This window comes from Zootoca vivipara, chromosome 3 (assembly GCF_965207765.1).
Source record: "Zootoca vivipara chromosome 3, rZooViv2.hap1.1, whole genome shotgun sequence".
NCBI lineage: Eukaryota > Metazoa > Chordata > Lepidosauria > Squamata > Lacertidae > Zootoca > Zootoca vivipara.
The window spans coordinates 47,367,040-47,384,131 of record NC_142586.1 but is presented as its reverse complement, the minus strand read 5'-3'; the positions used below and the strand labels follow the sequence as shown (position 1 = coordinate 47,384,131).

Sequence of the window (17,092 nt, the reverse complement as noted above, 5' to 3'; positions counted from 1 at the left end):
TCCATCTCCAAGTACTTCCCCTTGACCCAGGAACTAAACTATCTACGCAGTGAGGACTTGAACAGTCTTTTAGCACTAGCCTTTCCATTGTGGTCTGTAAGTTGGTAAGCTCACAATTATATGGCTATAATGTGCTGTAAGTTAAGGTTACCAGATTTTTTTCCCAATGAATCTGGGGACACTTTAAATACATACATACATACATACATACATACATACTACATGTTCGGGACATTGATGCTGCAGCGATGGTGGTGGCAGAGGGGTGGCTGCTGCCTTGACCTCAACCACCACGTTTCCCCTTCCTACGAGGCTTCTACCTCCTTTCTCCATGAGCCTGGGCAGCCCCATAGTTGTTGGTTCTTCGGGGTGTGTGGGTGTGTGGGTCAGGCATGGAAGGCAGAGGAGGACCGAGAGCAGTCGCGGTGGTGAGGCTCAGGCAGCTGATGCCTCCCTTCCCATCGAAGCAGCCCCAATCCCATTCCTACTTGTGTACAAGCAGGAGGGGGCAGGGGTCCCTCAGCTGGGAAGGGAGGCTTCCCGTTGCCTAACTGAGAGATCCTTGCCCCCTCCTGTTAGCACGCAAGCTCTGATAGGCAGCGTGAAGCCTCCTTTCACAGCTGAGAGATTTCCCGCCCTGCTCCTGCTTGCACACAAGTAGGAGTTGGGAGGCTGCTCCGACAGGGAGCATGAAGCCTCCCTTCACAGCTTAGTTGCTGGGGTCAGGGTAGGTGGAGGCAGCCCAGAAGCTGCATCTTAGAGCCCCTGCGCCACCACCATTTGGGGACTTCCAAGCAGCTCCTGAAGCCAGACAGAGCCAACTGCTCCAGGCTGCTGAGACTGCCACTGCTGCGTTTCCCAGGGACATTAGATGAAATCCGGGGACATTCTGGGGATGGAATTTGTCTGGGGACTTATTTGCAAATCCAGGCACCAAACGTCTGGTTTGGTTACCAGTAGGGTCTGGTAACCCTACTGTAAGTGCGCCACTCCTCAGGCCTGGTTTGGAAACTGGAGCTGGTGCAAAAGGCAGTTGCTAGGGGGACACCCGGCTTTACCCATGTTACATCGGTGTTGAAAATCTGCTCTGGCTGCCTATTAGCAACTGAACTAAGTTCAGGGTTTTGCTTCTAGCATTTAAAGCCCCCAAACCCCCATGCAGGTTCAGCTGTTCTTTAATGTCTTCAGAACATTCAGAAAGTAGTCCTTCTTGGTGATAAGATCTGTCCTTTGGAATGCCGTCACTTGAGTCATTTGTAATGACCTTTAAATGCTTCTTAAAAAATGTTATGCTTACCCGATCCTTCCTCTCTTAATTTTTAATTTTCTGTTTTGCGCACTGCTCTATTTTCTCCACTATATATATATATATATATATATATATATATATATATATATATGTGTGTGTGTGTGTTTTGCTTTGTTCTTATATTGCTTTGATCTAGTTGCTAGGAATTTTTACTTAATGTTATCACTGAAGTTTTATTGTTTTTATGTAAATGGATTAATATATTATTATTATTAAGTTAGGCAGCATAAATTCTTCACGAATAAAGGGTTACATAAAACTTTAACCAAGATGCTTGTGAAAAGCAGGGCAACAAGAAGTAGCTGGTGGAATGTATTCCCATCCCTAGTTTTTATTGCTGTGAAGACAGTTCAGAAGGCAAAATGTTTCACCTTACATTATTCTGTTGCTTCCTTTCTCATTATAAAGCCATTCATATTTGTTCTCAGGGTGTAAATTACTGTGTGAGACTAGGGGTTAACATCAGAAGCATCTTTTATTATTGCCCCATTTCCATTTCTTCATCCAAATAGTTACAATATTTAACACTGTTTAATAGCTGTTATGAGTTTGGGGTGGAGGAAGTAGACTGTATGCTGGATCCGTCTAACCCCTGGATCCAGCAAATGTTAAAATATAAGCCAGTTTAGCTTCCTGTGTTGAGATAATTGCCTGGGTGATGATGGACCATTAAGAGAACAAAGGGAAAGGGGCTCTGTGTCAGACAGCAAATGGGTGGGGACCCTCCCTCAACAGAGATAGGACAAATCCTGAGTTGAGAAAGTAAGAGCAATGTTTTATTTCTGTTTGAATCCAAGTCTGGGACTGTGGGAGAATCAAGATCCTTTCGGGGTGTTAATGCTGTGAACTCCTCCATTGTAGGCTCTGGTTGTATATATGTGTAAAGAAACCAGATATCATAAAGGTGCTGTGGTCTCTGCACTGCCTTATTCCAAAAGGAAATATAACCCCCTGGAATCTCACACCGCTTGGAGATTGGAGTGGCGTGCAACATGGCTTTTTTGGAAGAGCACCTGTGGGGTTGGAAGCTCTGCTTCTACTAATTCTCCTATGCTGATAAACACCAGAGTTTTGTGCACATCACTTTGACTGATGGTTATTTTAGCCTAAGCTTTTTAGTACCCAGCAGATTTGTTTTCCATCTTTATTATATGGAATTATCATTTTCCTTTGGCAATGAAAACAGTCAGCTGGCTGCCTTTTGGAGATAGATGTTTGGAAGCAGCTGCCAGTCAGTGTTTCTGTTGTGAAAGTCACAGCTGTTCCAGAGCCACCTGGCTACCTTGTCCAGGTGATCTTGGACAAATTATTGTCTCCCACTCGGCACTGATCAGCAGTCGGATCACAATTAAGCACTTATTTACAGAAGCACATGTGAAAAAGTAAATGGACATAAATACATTAGAAATGGCAATATGTACAAAACAAAGAAACAAACAAAACACTCAACACCCAACCCCACAGTGAGGGAACATTTCAGCTTCCCTGGACATTCTGTAATTGACTTTAAAGTGGCCAAACTGGAACAAAGGAACTTCAAAGGGAGAGTGCAAGGTGTAATGATTGCATCACAATATAATACATCATGAGGTTCAGTGCTGTCACTTCTGAATTGATTTGGTACAATGGATTTTTATCACACTACCTGTACACACTGGCCAGCCAATGCCAGGTAGTCTGTGTCATCAAGACAGCAGGGATTTTTGTGTGTGCGTGAGCATAGCCACTGACAAATACGTAATTATAATTGTTTGTACTTTTCAATTGACTCATTGGATCAGGCACGTAATGAAGTGCACCTTAGTCAACAAAAGCTTGCTTATTTGTTTGCTTATCTCATACCATTTATATACTGCTTGATTTGGGGGGGGGGGAACCCTGATAATAATATGTACATTTCTTGGGCTTTAAGGTGCCTGAATACACATTGTTTTCCTTTTTATTCCCCTCCCCCCTTCTCTACCGGTATCAGTATCAAAGGGTACGTTAAACTTGCTTGTAATGCTGGACCTTATATGGCAGCTCACACACCCCACACCCCAATTAATTTGGTTTTCTTGATGTGCAGATAATGTGGTAAGAGAAAAAAATCTACATGAAATTGCACGTTACCCAACTGAATAACATTATGTGACTGGGGTTGTTTTGGGTTTTTTTTTTAAGTGTGGTGTTATTTTGCCAGGTGCGGCCCTCTATCACCACACCCCCTACATGCACTCCTCAGTGAGCTGCTGTTGGCACATACATTACTATTTTTTAAAGCAACTATTGTGTGTATCTGGTATACTGGAAAACTTGTATTTCATTTTTAAAAAATGACTCTGATAAGCTCTTCATTGTTCTTTCTTTCTGCACATTTATTAACTTATACCTCCATTTTTCACTTTACTGAAAACTACAATACCCTGATATTTTAAAAACAATCAGAGTGCTCCAGGAATTGGGGGGGGGAGAGAGAGAGAGAGAGAGAGAGAGAGAGAGAGAGAGAGAGAGAGAGAGAGAGAGAGAGAGAGAGAGAGAGAGAGTTGGTGATGTTACACATGTTAGCCAATAGTACCTTCAGTAGTCAGTTTTTTGCTTATTCAAACTGGAGACTTCAAAACTAGTTTCACCTGAGACAAACAGAAAAGGTTAGATTTGTACTGAGAATGGGGAGGACACTTTCAAATGCCCCTACTACATCATTGTGTCATCCACCAAAGTTGTATGGACTTCAGCTATTATTTCTTTTGGTACATGTTTTCCATCCATGAAAGCCCTTTTGGTATTCTGACCATTGAAACTGCAAGAGGGAGAAACAACCCAACTCTTGTTTGCTGGTCTTTGACTGTATTAAAGTTTTACTACCAACTCTTGCTTTGAACAATCTATGATAATCATCAAATTTGCTGTAGCGAGTTTCTGTGAAACCTTTTCATTTACTGTATCTGAGAGTACAACTGTTTCCTTCCTTGTTTGACCCTGAAGGCAATGACTGTAATAGCAGTGGAAGTGCCGAATCACAGGCGTTTAGACAAAAGGACTTTGTATCCTGCGTCTTGGCATAGTAAACCAGCTTTTCAGCAGAAGCCATGCACTCCACCTATTCTAATTTTTAAAAAGGTCTTGAAGAGCCAAAACATTTGAGTTAGAAGCTATCTGACTCCTGTGATGGAAATAGGCTGAAATTCAGTGGCAGCAGAACCACTAACAGGGCAATCTTATCCACATCTCCTCAGAAGGAGGCCCCATTGTTTTCAACAGGAGTTACTCCCCAAAAAGCATGTATTGCCAGTCGCACTTTGGACACCATGGCTGCCTTAGAATGGGTTGCCCAATGCAACTTCTATGCTTGGGTGCCGACATGGATGCCCTTTTTAAAAATTATTCCACCTGCTGCACCATTGGTTCTTTGATATCATGCAAACAGAAGAAATTAAGTTATTTGAAACAGGAGTGTTGCAAGTAAGAAGTACCGGTAGCACTTTCAAGACACTTAAAACTAGTGGGAAGGGGACTTCCCAAGCCACTATAAACAAATGTGATATTTATAGTTAATAAATGCCACATTTAATTACCGCAAAATATGTTCTGAAGCTCAACATAAAAAAACCACCAAGATCATGGCCACTGGTCCCATCACCTCCTGGCAAATAGAAGGGGAAGAAATGGAGGCAGTGAGAGATTTTACTTTCTTGGGCTCCTTGATCACTGCAGATGGTGACAGCAGTCACGAAATTAAAAGACGCCTGCTTCTTGGGAGAAAAGCAATGACAAACCTAGACAACATCTTAAAAAGCAGAGACATCACCTTGCTGTCAAAGGTCTGTACTGTATAGTCAAAGCTATGATTTCCCCAGTAGTGATGTATGGAAGTGAGAGCTGGACCATAATGAAAGCTGATCGCCAAAGAATTGATGCTTTTGAATTATGGTGCTGGAGGAGACTCTTGAGAGTCCCATGGACTGCAAGAAGATCAAACCTATCCATTCTGAAGGAAATCAGCCCTGAGTGCTCACTGGAAGGACAGATCGTGAAGCTGAGGCTCCAATACTTTGGCCACCTCATGAGAAGAGAAGACTCCCTGGAAAAGACCTTGATGTTGGGAAAGATTGAGGGCACTAGGAGAAGGGGGACGACAGAGGATGAGATGGTTGGACGGTGCTCTCGAAGCTACCAACATGAGTTTGACCAAGTTTGACCAAGCTCTGGTGCCTCCCTCTGATCAGTGGCCTGATGGAAGGTTAGGTGACAGAGGCACCAGAGTCAAAAGGCTTAAATCAGCAATAGTCTCATAATAATAATAATAATAATAATAATAATAATAATAATAATAATAATAATTTATTATTTATACCCCGCCCATCTGGCCGGGTTCCCCCAGCCACTCTGGGCGGCTTCCAAAAAAACAGAAATTCTAAAATACAGAAATCCATCAAACATTAAAAGCTTCCCTAAACAGGGCTGCCTTGAGATGCCTTCTAAAGGTCTGGTAATTGTTCTCTTTGACCTCTAGTGGGAGGGCATTCCACAGGGTGGGTGCCACTACCGAGAAGGCCCTCTGCCTGGTTCCCTGTAACTTGGCTTCTCGTAATGAGGGAACCGCCAGAAGGCCCTCGGAGCTGGACCTCAGTGTCCGGGCAGAACGATGGGGGTGGAGACGCTCCTTCAGGTATACCGGACCGAGGCCGATTAGGGCTTTAAAGGTCAACACCAACACTTTGAATTGTGCTCGGAAACGTACTGGGAGCCAATGTAGGTCTTTTAGGACCGGTGTTATGTGATCTCGGCGGCCGCTCCCAGTCACCAGTCTAGCTGCCGCATTCTGGATTAGTTGTAGTTTCCGGGTCACCTTCAAAGGTAGCCCCACGTAGGGCGCATTGCAGTAGTCCAATCGAGAGATAACTAGAGCATGCACCACTCTGGAGAGACAGTCAGTGGGCAGGTAGGGACTCAGCCTGCGTACCAGATGGAGCTGATAAACAGCTGCCCTGGACACGGAGTTGACCTGTGCCTCCATGGACAGCTGTGAGTCTAAAATGACTCCCAGGCTGCGCACCTGGTCTTTCAGGGGCACAGTTACCCCATTCAGGACCAGGGAGTCCTCCACACCCGCCCGCCTCCTGTCCCCCACAAACAGTACTTCTGTCTTGTCAGGATTCAATCTCAATCTGTTAGCCGCCATCCATCCTCCAACCGCCTCCAAGCACTCACACAGGACCTTTACGGCCTTCACTGGTTCTGATTTAAAAGAGAGGTAGAGCTGGGTATCATCAGCATACTGATGGACACCCAGCCCAAACCCCCTGATGATCTCTCCCAGCGGCTGCATATAGATGTTAAAAAGCATGGGGGAGAGGACAGAACCCTGAGGCACCCCACAAGTGAGCGCCCAGGGGTCTGAACACTCATCCCCCACCACCACTTTCTGAACACGGCCCAGGAGGAAGGAGCGGAACCACTGCATGACAGTGCCCCCAGCTCCCAAGCCCTCTAGACGGTCCAGAAGGATGTTATGGTCGATGGTGTCAAAAGCCGCTGAGAGATCCAGCAGAACAAGGAAACAGCTCTTACCTTTGTCCCTAGCCCGCCGGAGATCATCAACCAGTGCGACCAAGGCAGTTTCAGTCCCATGATGAGGCCTGAATCCTGACTGGAAGGGATCCAAATGGTCCGCTTCTTCCAGGCGTGCCTGGAGTTGTTCCGCAACCACTCGCTCAATCACCTTGCCTAAGAATGGAAGATTTGAGACTGGGCGATAGTTGGCCATATTGGCCGGATCTAAAGATGGTTTTTTAAGAAGCGGTTTAATAACCGCCTCTTTCAGCGGGTCTGGGAAGGCTCCCTCATGGAGAGAAGCATTTACCAACCCGCGAAGCCCATCGCCCAGCCCTTCCTGGCTAGCTTTTATAAGCCAGGATGGGCAAGGATCAAGGAGACAGGTGGTTGGTTTCATTCGTCTAAGCAGCCTGTCCACATCCTCGGAGGCAACAGATTGAAATTGATCCCACAAAACTTGACTAGACAGGACTCTAGCACTCCCCCGCCCCGGCCCTGCTCCCACGGTGGAGTCTACCTCTTCCCGAATCTGAGCGACTTTATCTGCAAAAAACTTTGCAAAATCATTGCAGGAGATCATGTGGCCCGTACTGGGCCCGGATGGAGCAGGTGGTTCCGCTAAATTGCGAACCACTTGGAAGAGTCTCCTGCTGCTGTTTTCTGCAGATGCGATGGAGACGGTGAAGAAGGTCCTCTTCGCCGTCGCCATTGCCACTTGGTAGGCTCGAAGTTGAGCTCTAGCCCGTGTCCGGTCTCATTAACATCTTGGCATGCTAGTCAACTGCAGCACAGGGAAATATACAAAATGGAAGCATCTTCTGACACAAGAGTGAGCCTGGCATGACTCTGCATCTTTTGGACCAGTTCCTGAAAAGACTTGGCAGCATACACCACTCTCATTTTGCTTTAGTGCCCAACCCAGTTACTCAGCACCTTTCTGAATTCTGAAGAGTCACAATTCGAGAACTCTAAAACGGAAGCTGTGAAACTGGGGTCTTCTATCATGCCAAGCATTTATGCAAGTCCAGGCGCTCCTGCTCTTCAACAGGTTTCCTTTGTAGACTAAAAAACATTACTTTTGAGAGGCACAGCTCCACTATGGATAAGCTGCAAGCAGGTTCAGGCAGAATGTGGTATGTGCCTAAAGCGGCAATTACATCTCCCCATGCTCTGGTTATCTCTCGCTTGGACTACTGTAATGCGCTCTACTGTAATGCGCACCTTTGAAGGTGACCCGGAAACTACAACTAACCCAGAATGCGGCAGCTAGACTGGTGACTTGGAGCGGCCGCCGAGACCACATAACACCGGTCCTGAAAGACCTACATTGGCTCCCAGTACGTTTCCGAGCAGAATTCAAAGTGTTGGTGCTGACCTTTAAAGCCCTAAACGGCCTCGGTCCAGTATACCTGAAGGAGCGTCTCCACCCCCATTGTTCTGCCCAGACACTGAAGTCCAGCGCCGAGGGCCTTCTGGCGGTTCCCTCGCTACGAGAAGCCAAGTTACAGGGAACCAGGCAGAGGGCCTTCTCGGTAGTGGCACGCACCCTGTGGAATGCCCTCCCACTAGAGGTCAAGGAGAACAATTACCAGACCTTTAGAAGGCATCTCAAGGCAGCCCTGTTTAGGGAAGCTTTTAATGTTTTGACGGATTTCTGTATTTTAATATTTTGTTGGAAGCCGCCCAGAGTGGCTGGGGGAACCCGGCCAGATGGGCGGGGTATGAATAATAAATTCTTATAATATTATTATTATGTCACCCATGAGGCTGCCTTGTGACACTGGCATTATAATGTGTCTTACCTGTACCACCCACCTGCCTTCTGTGTCCATGATGCCACCACTTACCAGCCCAGCTGCAAGAAATGGAGGGCCACTGCTCTGATGGAAGCAGCCAGGAGTGATCCATCAGAGCTCTTCACTTTGAGTTAAACCAAGTTGCACTCTAGCATTTTGAAGCAGACAGAAAAACATAGGAATATTCATTGTGCCAAATCAGGCCATTTGTAACATCTTGTGTTTCCTACACCAGGGGTGGGGAATTGGATTTGGCTTGCAGGCTGCCCATTTGAATATCCAGACAAAGCAAAACGAAAAGCAGAGCCAGCTTGTAAAAATGAAACAACTTCTAAAACAGGAATAAATAAAGCAGCACTTATTTCTAAGGCTCAAGGTGTAGCCTAGAGAAAAATCTACAAAATAATATCAAAATCATGCACGCACGCACACACACACACAGAATATTTTAAGTAGCAACCTAAACCTCACAGTTGAGGGACCTGGGGGGCGCTGTGGTCTAAACCACTGAGCCTAGGGCTTGCCGATCAGAAGGTTGGCAGTTCGAATCCCCGTGACGGGGTGAGCTCCTGTTGTTTGGTCCCAGCTCCTACCCACCTAGCAGTTTGAAAGCACGTCAAAGTGCAAGTAGATAAATAGGTACCGCTCCGGCGGGAAGGTAAATGGCGTTTGCGTGCGCTGCTCTGGTTCACCAGAAGCGGCTTAGTCATGCTGGCCACATGTCTGCGGACAAAACGCAAGCTCCCCCAGCCAGTAAAGTGAGATGAGCGCCGCAACCCCAGAGTCGTCAGCGACTGGACTTTAACGTTCAGGGGTCCCTTTACCTTTAACCTCACCATTGGCAGCAACTGACTGCAGAGGTAATTTGATTTTATAAGTTTTCACTCTGGATACTTCCTTGCAAATGAGTCACTATAGCAGTTTATGTATTTGGTGAGAATACAGCATTTCCTGTAGGAATGAAGGCACTTGGGTGGGGAAGAATGCTGAGAAAAGGCAATATCCTTTCCCCAGCAGAAAAATGGATAGCAGATGTGGATAGAAGGTAGTATGCAAACTACCTTCAGAAGCTTCTAGGTGAATGTTCCTTGAATGCAGCATGGGATGATGGCTTCTCTGTATTGGAAGCACCTGTCACAGGTGAAGCAGAGATGAGCTTGCATCCCATTTGACTTGATTTCAAACACACCATTTTTTTTTCCTACTGGAGGCAGTTAATAGATTGGATTGCAAGTTGTTCAGTGATAGAAACATTGAGGGAAGAACATGCATGTGTGGAACAGTCCTTTGGTCAAGTTGAAAAGTGACCATTTCCTGGGTCTGCCAAAAAGCAACATTGTCTAGGATATACATTCAATTTACAAATGATTCAATTCTGCTTTCTACCATGCATTAACAGTTTTCATAAGTGTTGCATTCCAGACCACAATGAAACATTCTTAGCATCCTTTTGAAAATACTCTTGGTGAGATGTCAGCAGATGTTCTCACACCAAGCTCTGATGATTACCCAGATCTGTGTGTTTTTTTAAAAAAAAATCTGTTGTGAAGACACTTGCAGCACAATCCTATGTATGTTTACTCATAAATAAGCTCAACCGTGTACAATGGAGTTTACTTCCAAGGGAGTATGCAACCCTAAAGATGTTTGTTCAGAAGTGAGTTTCTCTGTGTTCAATGGGACTTACCCCCATGTAAGTGTATTTAGGGTTACAGTCTTACAGAACAATCCTATTCATGTTGATTCAAAAGTAAATCTCAGTGTAAGCCTGTCACATGAGTGCACATATCATTCCAAGCTTAGGCTGCAGAATGATGCTCACTTCTATGGAGGAAGAACCATTGACCATGGCTATACTTACTCCCATATCAATGTGCTTTGGATGGGTCTGTCAACCATGAATTCACAAATCCTATGCTTGTCTGCTCAGAAGTACGGCCCATTGATTTTAGTGGGACTGTCTCCAAGTAAGTGTGCATAGGAAGACAGGACTGCACTGCAGCTTAGCTGAGCATTCCTAAAGTGGGGGTGGTGATGGTTGGAAGCAACATGTCAGAGGAACCACCACTTATAAGCCCTGGAGCTCACTAAGGCCAGGAAGAATGAGACTAGTAGTGCTGGTGCCTCTTTTCCCTCTTCTTCCTCCCACTGACACCTACTGAACTCCAGATCTAGCTCCAGGCCCATTTTGGGGGGCATGTTGGGGGAAAGAGTGGACTTGAAATCCCAGGGATCCATGGTTTTTCCTGGTACCACTGATGACACTCTAGCAGTGGCAGAGCTTTGCTTTGCTGGTGGAAAATCTCCAGCCTCTGGAGCCCCCTCAAATGCCCCCCAGGGAGCTCCCAGGATGGCTCCCTTAATAAGGAAATTCGCACCTAACATCTTGTGGTTTATTATAGGGAAGGGGGGAAAGATATGTAACACATTTGTTGTGATGAATCAAATGTTTAACTATTAAGATGTAACTTAATTTCTCCCCTTTGATGTTTAGTGCAGTTTGGGCACTCACTCACACCTTAAATGCCAAATGTAAGGTAGCATGACTGCATTTCTGAAATGCCAGAACCCCCCCCCTTTTAAAAGACAGATGAGGGTAGACAAACCACAGGGTATTTATCACTTTATAATAACAGTAAATGGATTGTACTGTCAGCAAGCTTTCACTCCTAATTTCTTCATTGGTGATAATTGGCTTAATGGAAACAAAGTGTTACCTTGAATAATTGAGAGCAGAATTATGCTAGAGATGGATGCTTACATTGCACTTTTGTCTAGAGACCATGCACTATTTAAATAAAAAGGGCAATTCATTTTTGTAGGCTTCCTATCCTAAGGCTTAGGACCTAAGCAATCTATTGTCTGTTACTGCTCCTGTGAGAGTAATTTACAGGTAAATATATTTTGCTACCATTAAATTAAACTTCTTCCAGTACATGTCATTAAGTGTCTTTTCTACAGTTTCATCTTTATTAAGCTATGCTAAATTAGTCGTCTTCTTTACTATTTATATTCTGCAATTACCGTATTTGGAAAACATTGCCCCTAGATGTCCAAATGTTCGCTTTTAGCTTTAAATGTGCATAATTTATCAAGGGGTACTTCTTAGCATCTAGACAATCACTACATTTGAGTGGGAGGAATTCATCCGCCCACCAGAAAATTCAGGTTCACGGTTAAAGTTGATTGGTGTTCCTGCACAACCTGTCTCACCACCACTATTTATGATAATGACATAAGACTATTTATGATAATGAAAACAACAGGGGAATGTGCTGGAAATAGTGAGCTAATACACTTGAGACAACATAATATAGCCTCCTTGCAAACAAATTAGAACGAGTGCTCCAATAAATAGCTGATATCATCTAACTTTCCTGCAAGCTTTGTGTAGACTTTGTGTAAAAAAAAAAAAAGGATGAATGCTCAGTAAACAGGTCATCTGGAAGCATCCTTAATTATGTCAGTATTTCCAGTTCCACATCCTGTTCTGAACAAAGTGATATTGGTACCAACACATGACTTAAGACAGCTAACACACCATTTCCAGAGACACTGAAAGTAAATTAAACAATTCAGCCTGGCTAATTCTTCTCATTCAAAATTCTTTCCAGTGATTCAAGATCCTTTTGGCATTAAATAGGCACAGTATTCTTGTAGCGGCAACATACAGCAAGAATGTAATTTAAGTTACCATTGGTACTTTGTTTGCTGTTGTTCATGCTGTAATAGCAGAAGGGCCAAGGGATGCGGGTGGCGCTGTGATCTAAACCACTGAGCCTCTTGGGCTTGCCGATCAGAAGGTTGGCGGTTCAAATCCGCACAGCGGAGTGAGTTCCTGTTGCTCTGTCCCAGCTCCTGCCTACCTAGCAGTTCGAAAGCATGCCAGTGCAAGTAGATCAATAGGTACCACTGTGGAGGGAAGGTAAACAGTGTTTTCGTGCGCTTTGATTTCCGTCACGGTGTTCCGTTGCACCAGAAGCAGTTTGGTCATGCTGGCCACATGACCTGGAAAGCTGTCTGTGGACAAACGCTGGCTCCCTTGGCCTGAAAGCGAGATGAGTGCCGCAACTCCATAGTCGCCTTAACCGTCCAGGGGTCCTTTACCTTTACCTTTTAGTAAAAGGGCCATTGATCTATTAAAGGGTGTTGGGCTGTAATCTGCATACTTACTGGGGTAAATCCCCTTGAACTCAATTGAGTCTTACTTTCAAGCAATGCATAGGATTGAAGCTGTTATTTGCTTAACTACAGTACTTGATATTTTAAATGGTTTGGTCAATCAGTCAGTTGATATAAATATGACACTTTGTTTACTGGAGGTGGCAGATTATATTTTATAAAAATATCCATTCATTTTAGTACTATATACAATCAATTGACTAACTGTAATAGGTTTATTTTCCACTTTTCCACCATTAAGATCTTCAAGGCAGCTTACAAACATGTTTGAGTAAATTGCTTCTTGCCTCAGTCTAATGGGCTGAGATCTTCTGCTCTAGAACAAACCACTTCGCTCCTGTCCCTCAGCCTGCAAATGGAGGTGCTGAGTCACTAACCAATAAATAACTGCTTATACCCCTAGCTTTCGCTTTCAGATAAATTAGCAGAACCAGTGATTGTTCTGCATCATCTGGCAAACTTTATGTTCTCTTGGCTTCCTGGATCCTTGCTTTTGACCCCAGTATGGCTTGTGACTTTGCTTTTGGATTTGGCCAATGGGCTTTGCCTAGGGAAAATTGTATAGAGTCCATTTGGCAGAGGTACCACTGCTGCAACTACATGTATTTCTGGGATCACTCTCAAACACTTCAACTTATTCCTGGCAGGTGATCCCAAGGGATGATGGTCAGTGATGACTGAAGCCAAGTGAGAAATCTGAAGTGAAGTTTCCTGAGATATTTGGAAATGTTCTAAAACAAGCCCAGTAGGATGGAATTTCTCCTTTTCATCCAATCAGGACTATTTGGCTAGTGGCAAGTTATCTGCTCAGTCCAATATCCCTATGGTCAATTCTGAAAAGGGCATTTTCCCTCCATTACAATACATAACAATTCCTAAGTATTTTCCTCCCCCCAGTATAATTTGAAAGCACCCTGCTTCTGTGCTCTAGTTCAAGAAGGAGATGGATTAAAGAGTGCTTTGGAGTACGTAATTCCTTTGGAGGCAAAAGTATGCATTCTTCCAGGGGCATTAGACTACCGGGTATGCATAGCCTATTTTGTGAAATATTAGTGGGTATGTGATAGCTGCTGGATGCAACTAGTAAGGAAACACTAAGCTTTCCTGGGCTGGTAGTTGATGGAACACACATGGATGGCAATAAACTATAATTTGTTATTTACTAGCAGCCTCACAACCAGTGTTACTTAGGAATTCTAAGAGACCCCAAAATCTGTGTAGTACTGTGCAGTTGTGGCTTCTGGGACTAGTCCTACTGATTTCAAAACAGTGCCTTGAAATTCCCCAAATTATTCACTCCAGCCAAATCCAAGGTGCTTCTACCCAGTTTTCCATGCACGCACAAGCAAGGCCAAAACTAGTTTGATCCCACATCAGCAAATAGGCATGACTCACACAAAGGCAAGTGTGGTAATCAGTGGCCACGTTGTTGTTGTTGTTGTTGTTGTTGTTGTTGTTGTAATTTATATACCACCCTTTATCCAAAGATCCCAGAGCGGTATACAACATTAAAAACACATTACATAGCATCAATGATTAAAAAAATATAAACATAATAAAAGCATACTAACAGACAGCCTAATAATAAAATAGTTGTCATAATAAAAGTCCGGTCCCCCACACTTTCACATCAAGCTTTACCCATCTAGGCAGGGAAAAATAACAAGATTCTCTCTCAACCTGGTTGTGTATATGCATCATATTATTTTTTTCTCCACCCTCTCTTCAGATCATTTCCTCTATTTTGTTCTTATTCTTCTGGTGGGAGTGGGGAATACCTGTGAGAAGTATTGTAAAGCTTTCTTTGTTTTTAACTCTCTGGTGACTCATTCAGCCAACATACTGTCTGGGCTTAACTAACTCTTAATGGATTTCATGTTAATAATTAAGAGTGCTAAAATGTCTTATCACGCACTGGGAGCAATGTGATTCTTTTGCTTCCCACAAAAGAGAACTTCCTCCATCTAAAAGATCAAAAGCACTTCAATATATATGGAAATGAAAGCTATGGAATTATTATCTATAATTAATTTCCTTTTGTCATATGTCACTAAGTCAAGCCCTTTGCTCTGCTCCTAAAAACTGCAATTATCCACCACGCTAGGAATGAATGTAAAATATAGATCGCTTACACATCTGGCTGGAAAGAGAGATTGTTCCAGATGGCTTCAAATTTAAAGTTAGTTCTGCCATATTATCAGCAGAGCTTAGCTTAGTTGAATGGGGGAAGGTATTAGGAGACTGACAGTGGAATAAATACTATATGTGTCTTCATAGTTGTATGTCCCATTGTGTTCAATAGTTCCACACAGTGGAGGCTAGTCTGCTGGGGTTGGTAGTGGCTGGTAACAGGACTTATACAGCACTTATTTAGGAAAGTGTGCAATTACACAACTGCAGTATATCCACCCACTGTTTAAAACTGAACTCATTCATGGCAAATGAAAATGATGGATTATATGGAATTGGCAGAATTGACAGGAAGACTCCGGGACCAAACAAGTGACAAAGTTCTAAAAGATTGGAAGAAGTTTAAAATATATATAGGGAAAGCATTTGACAATTAGATTTTGAATATCCAGGAAAATAAAGAAGTTAAGGCAATAGGGAGACAATATAAGATTAGAAGTAACAAATTTTGGTAGATGTTATAAAGATGAAATTAAGAAGTGTTAAAGGGATTACATGATGGGTAAGAAAGATGATTTAGAAACTGCTATAGAAGTTTATAAAAATGGAAAATCAGATAGTGGGGAACTGGGGAAGCCAGAGGACAATGAATATTAAAATGGATTGGAGATGATATGTTTTTGTTTTATAAAACGATTAATAAAAAATATATTTAAAATAAATAAATAAAAATAAAACTGAACTCATTCAAAGCATCCCTCCTTCTGCATCATATAATTTTTCATGTTTTCCTTCATTGAATTAGTTTTTAAATTGGGTACCAGTGGCATATCTTTCCAGATTTAAAACTGAACTAAAAGCTGTTTTGTTACAAGCCCATTCTGGGATATTTTAATTATTGACCTGTTATGTGAATAATTGATAGTGCACAAAGGTATCAGTGTAACAACTTTGGAAAGAGTTACATCTGTTTGCTCAGGACATGATGGGGTCAGGGTTTCTCTTGAGAATACATTGTTATGGTTGCCCCTGTAAAAAGCAAAAATCTGCTCTTATTCCCCTATTGGGTTCTCCATCGGTCGGAGAATATAGCAGAGGCCAACCAGAGAATTTTGAGAAGCAAAGCCTTTATTTTTGCTGTTGCAACAGGGTCCTTCCCCTCATGCAGGAGAGCAAGGAAGGAACCCAGAACAAAAGAGAACCTCCACTTTTATCAGATTTTCCATCACCAAGAAACACCCCCAATACATCATTCCTACATCACAGCTATGTAATCAATACCTCACAAAAAAGGAGGGTTCAAGGTAGAAATCTGAGCACTTTTGACACCTCCTAGTCCTCCTCTCAGGGACCCAGGTGGCGCTGTGGGTTAAACCACTGAGCCTAGGGCTTGCTGATCAGAAGGTTGGCGGTTCGAATCCCTGTGATGGGGTGAGCTCCCGTTGCTCGGTCCCAGCTCCTGCCAACCTAGCAGTTCGAAAGCACGTCAAAAATGCAAGTACTGTAGATAAATAGGGACCGCTACAGCGGGAAGGTAAACGGCATTTCCATGTGCTGCTCTGGTTTGCCAGAAGCGGCTTTGTCATGCTGGCCACATGACCTGGAAGCTGTACGCCGGCTCCCTTGGCCAATAATGCGAGATGAGCGTGCAACCCCAGAGTCAGTCACGACTGGACCTAATGGTCAGGGGTCCCTTTACCTTTACCTTAGTCCTCCTCTCACCCCTCCCAGATGTGAATTCCTAAACACAAAGAAAAATTAACATTTTCATAAGAGTTGATCACTGTCTTTTGTTTGGAGGAGTCTTCCATTGTGAATGAGATGGCTTGCAGTCTGGCACCATTGATGGGGAAATGTCCAGCTGGCAGAGCCTCCTGCTGACAGGATTATGGCTCCCAAGTTGCTAGTCATGTGGAAATGTGTGTGTGTGATTCAGTGGGGTAGTGGAAACTCCTGCAACAAGATGGATATCACTTTAATTCTGGTCAGTTTGGGAGAGTCAAAATGGTTTTCAGGCCTGTTTTCCTGTACTGTTTGCGTGGTACATTTATGAACATTTATTATATATGTGTGACCTCAAAATTCTTATAACCCCCCCCCCTTCTTGAATACTGTTGGGGTTTGGGACTTTGAGACC

At 43.7% G+C, this 17,092-nt stretch overlaps 1 protein-coding gene across 1 annotated transcript in view; it reads left to right on the top strand.

Moving 5' to 3' along the window:
• Positions 1-17,092, top strand: part of RTN4IP1 (reticulon 4 interacting protein 1) — a 69,031-nt gene continuing 51,939 nt past the window's right edge. Inside the window, exon 1 of the mRNA XM_088667217.1 lies at positions 1-104. The gene's annotated coding sequence lies outside the window, so the exon portion shown is untranslated. The remainder of the gene's footprint in view (positions 105-17,092) is intronic.